Source organism: Corvus brachyrhynchos, unplaced genomic scaffold (assembly GCF_000691975.1).
Source record: "Corvus brachyrhynchos isolate BGI_N302 unplaced genomic scaffold, ASM69197v1 scaffold59, whole genome shotgun sequence".
NCBI lineage: Eukaryota > Metazoa > Chordata > Aves > Passeriformes > Corvidae > Corvus > Corvus brachyrhynchos.
In genome coordinates, this window is record NW_008246054.1 from 4,058,785 (window position 1) to 4,064,253 (window position 5,469).

The 5,469-nt window shown below is 50.0% G+C and overlaps 1 long non-coding RNA gene across 1 annotated transcript in view; it reads right to left on the reverse strand.

The window, feature by feature from the left end:
• LOC108449477 overlaps window positions 1-2,719 on the reverse strand; it is a 5,627-nt gene extending 2,908 nt beyond the window's left edge. Inside the window, exon 1 of the long non-coding RNA XR_001865631.1 lies at window positions 2,447-2,719. This is a non-coding gene — a long non-coding RNA (uncharacterized LOC108449477). The remainder of the gene's footprint in view (window positions 1-2,446) is intronic.
• Between the last annotated feature and the right edge of the window lie 2,750 nt (window positions 2,720-5,469).

Here is a 5,469-nt window from a genome sequence, read left to right on the forward strand (position 1 = left end):
GAGTGGTGGGGGCAGCTGGTGTCCAGTGATAAACCCCCAGCCACATCCAGCCTTCAGGGTTTGCAGGTGACAACCCTTCAGTTGAAGGCCTGAGCCACATTCCCTTCCAAGCTAAGATTGCTGGGGACTTTGGGATTGAGGATGAGGAGGTGGTACCCCCAAAACAGGAATTATTGTTCCTGATAACCACAAAGTTTGTGTTGTATCTTCTGCAAAATTAATAATGATGCTGCGAGAACTTGCAGGCTGGGGGCTAAATCCTGCTGACTGTTGGATGTTGTGCCCTTTTGAAATCCTTAGGCACTATGAGCTATTCAAATGCAAAGGATCATTAATCTTGCTGAGTTCTCCACCACCACGGTTGTGGCACTGTGCAGCAGGCCCAGCAGGCCCACAGCTCTCTGACTTTCCAGCTGTTTCCCTGCATTCCAGGTAACCTGAGAAACCTCAGCTGTCTCATGCACACTCACTCTGAAACCCAAGGTCTTCTGCCCTGACAGCTCTGCCTTTAAGACATGAGAAACTGAATTCTGTGCATATGTCATAAGCATCATACAGAATTCAGAAATAAAGTCTCACCAATAGTACATGGTACTTTTCCTAAGAAAAGAGTTTTAACTTGGGATGTTCTATTTAGCTTTAATGCTTCAAGGAGGTAAGATAAAGAGTTGGTTAACAAACAAGACCACAAGTCCAGCTGACCTAAGTTCCATCTCTCACCATCCTACTCAAATTTGGGCAAATATTTTAAGGTGAACAATGCAGGTTGGCAGATCTCAATGAAGAGACCTTGCTTTGATGCTTTATGGGGTTTTTGTGGGATTTTTCACAATGCCACTCCAGTGTATTGCTGTGCATGCGCAGGAATTTTACCTTGCTCTTATCGGCAGACCTTGAAGCTGTTACAGGCTGGATCTAAACAAGGAGTTGAAGCAGGGATGTCTGACTGACACACTGCTTCACCCTGTCCACACTCTCAGGATGGGGCCCTTTCAGGAACAGGAATGCTCTGTCATTTCCAACTTCCCCTTCCTCAGCTGAGACAAGAGATAACTTCTATTTTATAAAGAGAAAAAACCAGTGGACTTGACCACTGCTAAAAATCCCACCAAAGCTCCTAATATGGAAGAGCCTGGGGTGTAAGATAAAGCCCCATTGCTTTAAAATTCTTCAAGAGGAAGGCAGAATCAATAGGCATGGGTTTGCAAACCCCTCATCCTTCACGAGGAAGCCTTGAATGTCAGAATTGTGTTGGCTGGTGCTGAATGTGGCTGTTGGAGCTTGCTGAGGAGCCCTTGATGCACAGGGGAATTAAATGGCTTAGAGGTTGCTCATGACCTGGAGAACTGTAGATTATGGGCTGGAGCAGAATCAGCTGTGAGAAACTCGGCCTGAGAGTGGTGCAGAAACCACAGGGCTGTGACTCAGCTCATGTAACTTTAGATGCCTGCAGATACTGGGCTCCCTCTCTTTAGGGAGAGAAGTAGGTGCATACAGGGCATGACTTCAGCCCTGGTTTAGATATGCGCTTTAGGAGCAGAAAAATCTCTTCCTAGGTATGTTTCTTATCAGAAAGGGAGCCTTTGAGTCACCAGCTCACAGCAGAGATCTCCTGACCTACTGCTGAAGGTTTCCTGCCTCATATCCCACGGGGAGCTGGGGATAGCACCTGCACCAAGGCAGCCAAGGATGAGCACATCCTCCCAGCACTGGGGCAGGGCTTGCATCTCTCAGTAAAATCCTCAGGTACAGGCAGGAGCCAAGACACCAGGATGAAGCAAAGGTGGTGGGATGCAGGATGAGGGCTGTCCATATGGTCTGGATGAGCAGTGACCTGATAACAGCGTGCTCTGGCGGGCTAAAGAAATGTGTTAAAGCTGCAGGCATGACACTGGTTCATCCTGCACGGCCCAACCTCATCAGGGAAACCAAGCAGAGGATGTGCCCTGCAGGAATCTCTCTGTCATGGCTGAGGTGTATGTACAGGGAGCTTGCACAGGTCCAGCTGAGCTCATCCAAACACAGGAGGGTGTCCCTGGTATGATCTCAGCTGTACTGATTTAGTTATTGCTGCCCTAGGAGAAGATGTGAAGGGATATTTGCTGGCTCATGCTTTTACAGCTCAGATGGGAGTGGTCAGGATTTTCCCCCTTCTATTCACTCAGGGGTTTTTACTCTTTTTCAGAGACAGAGCAATTATCTGTGCACCAAACCTTAGTGGCTGGTGCAACTGTGAAGGGGTAGACCCCCCTCCCAACACTTAGGGAAGGCAGCACAGGGTAGAAGTGCTGCTCTGGGCCCTGAACAGGAGCAGCTGGCTCAGTAAGCATCTGAAGTGTTTGTTGTAAATCTGACTCTCCCACTGGGCAATGCTCCTAAGAAAACCTTCCCCGTGCACTCCCTCAGGCCCCTGTGTCCACACTCGCAGCTCCCAGGCTGCACTTACCCGGGTTATTTGCATGGATGAGGGCTGCCTGGGTGGCAGAGGCAAAGGGCTGACAGGCCTTTCCTGCCAATCTGTCTGTTGTTCAGATGAAGTGGTTGGAAAGTGCTCACTCTCCAGTTCCCTCTTTGGCTCAGGCACTCTGATAAGGCCTGGGCTGTCCTATCTTGCCCTGGGAGCTGTTCCTCCTCCCTAACAGGCTCCCTTCCCCTGCTGACAGTTAGCAGCCGGCAGTGCTTGATAAACTTATCAGACCAAAGCTGAGCTCAGTGCATGCTCAGCTCCTCCCCAGCCCCAGATTTCCCCCATTCCTGAGGACTCTTTTCTCTCTGCCTGCCTTGCTAGCTGGTACAGCAAACACAAATCCCCTTTGGGCCCACAAGTCAAAATCAGCCCAAGGACCAGATTGAGAAATGCTCAGATTGAAGCAGCACGTTTAAAGTGAGGGCATTGGGTGGGGTGTTTACAGCATCCATATCGAGCTCTCTCTCTCTCCCTGCAATATTTTTCACCGGTGGAAATGTTCGTGTCTGGTTCATCCTCCCTGTGTTGCTGCTTGCCCTGTTTCTCCGCTGGTTTTGAGTTTAGTGGGTTTAATTCAGGGTCTCACTGTGCCTGCCTGGAGGATTGCTGAGCCAGCTCTGGACTTAGGGTGCTTTGCTGGATTCAGTTCCTATCACTCATTATTGGTGTCGCAGTTGTGCTCGGGCGTTCCAGCCCAGATCAAGGCTCCATTGTGCGTGGTGCTGGATGTGGAAGATAAGGAGGAGCAGTCTCATTCCTGACTATCTTACTGTTGAAATAAACAAGTGAAATGAAGGGGAGAGGGGGAATTATTATCCTCTTACAGATGGGGTGAAGAGCTTCTGAGAGCTTCATAGCATGCTGAACAACTTCAGAAATCCAGCACACAAGTCTTCCCTGAGGTGATGCAGGAAATGTGTGGCAGATCTTAAGTCTCAGTTTTAGAGCTGCAGCCTTAAGATCAGTGTGTGTCCATGGTGACTGTTAGTTTTAAGATGCTGGGTCAAGAATTCTGCAGGGATCTGTGTTTTCTTCTCACCCAGCACAGATTCACTACCCTTGAATAATTTTTGTGTGGCTGTTCTGGGTTGCCTCCTCTGTGTGGATGTGCTATTCCAGATGAAAAGGGGGGAAAAAAATCTCTGCTTTGTCAGCAGAGTAAGTGTTTAAAAAATGGTTTGTGATGTACTCTTTTTTTATTATCCTGTAGCAGCTTTGCAAGCTGAGCTCCACATCCATTCCCACGTTAGGCCCATAATGGCAGGCAGGAATGTTTTCCCTGTGCAAGGAAATGTGTATGCAGCTATTTCTCGGACAGTGCCCTGTGCCTTCAGGTTTTCCTTTGCGTGCTGTGCTGATGGGCTGGAATTAAACTGCTGGTGTGTCTCCATCCCCTGTGACTGGGGAACAACCTGCCGTGAGGACAAGGGACTCTGCTCCTATCTTTTTTCACCGATGACACTTTCTTGTGATGTGTAAGGTGGGAAGCAACTGGATGCAGCAAATAACTTTAACCAGTAAAACCTGCACCCAACTGGAGTCTAATTCTTCCCTGTCCTTCCTTTCAGTTCGTTTTAGGGCTTCCCTAACAATTACCAACACAAGAAATCTTCAGGATCTTGCCTTCTCCAGGATTCCACTCCGTGAGGTTAATACAACCTGGAGATAAGCTCCAGCCTAACGCTGTGCTAGCTGGGAACACCCCTCAGCTTCCTGCAGGTGTCCCGTGGCTCTGGCCTCATTAGGAAGACAGATTCATCCTCTGTCCAAACTGAAATCCATCCTTAATCATCACCAGCTCTTCTGGGCTGCTGCTCTCAGTGCCTCAGGGCTGTCTGGAAGACACAGAGGCACCTCTCTCCTCCTGACAGATGCCCAGGGTTAGTGCTTTGCATGTCCCTCATTTGCTAAACAAAACAGCCCAGAGACCAGGATTTTTTTCCCCCTAGCAATAAAAGGAAGAAGGTGTGAAGAGGACTGGGGAAGTACAGGATACAGGGCGGGCTCAAAGAGAGGCAAAAACAATCAGCTCTTTCTTCAGCCACAAAGATTAGTTGAGATTTTGCTTTTTGCTATCTGTTTCCTTGACTGACTGACCAGAATGTTTGTGATGCGAGAGGAGGTGGTGGGAAAGGAGTTGTACCTGAGGGATCAGAACTGAGGAGGATTTGCATGTTTGGAGAGCAAGGCCAGGTGTGTTTGCAGTTGGTGACAGCCGTGTCCTGGTCCTGACAGGAGCCGAGCATCCTTGGATACCCATGGTGTAGATTCCAAGGATCAGGGCAGCCCTTTGCCTGCTCTTTGGAGCAGGTCTGCCTGTGGCTGATGCTGTGCTGGGAGTGAACAAGGGGCTGCGGGGCTCTGCCTTGTTTTTCCTTTGGGCTGCTGGCATCCACAGGCCTAAAGCAATGCCAGGGCTTGGGCATTAGGTGATCTGAAAGTGGCAACTCAAGAGGAAGAAGCTGTAGTGTTTCAGTGGAAAACACTGCAAGTTAATTCCCTGTCCTCCTCCTCCTCCTTCCTTGGGTCACCTCCTGTCTCTGGCAGTTCTGTCTTGCTGATGCCTTTGCCAGCTGGCCCCCATCCACAGCCTGTGCCTCTGGAGATAGCTCCCTGTGCCTGTGGGAGTGGGTCAGCCTGCATCCCCCATGCTGCTCTGGCCACAGACACGTTCCCCTGAGCTCTGCAGCAGCACTCTGCCTGCAGCCATCCCAGCGTGCTTCTCCACTCACTGCCCATCCAGCCAAAGCTGTGCCTGGATCTCCTGGGATGTGCTCCCCAGGCTCCTCACAAACACCAGGCTAAGGCTGGCACTGCCTCCTTCAGCGTAGCTGCTCTTCAGGATTATCTGGGCTCAGTAAACCGCCCTGGAGTCCTGGGGAACTAGCAGACAACTGGAGTGATGTGTGCTGCGTCAGGAGGGAGAAGCAGGCTGTAGGAGCACACAGGAGAGAAGGTCCCAGCTGTCCATTGAAGGTTATAGCTCCTCTGTACCTTGGAAA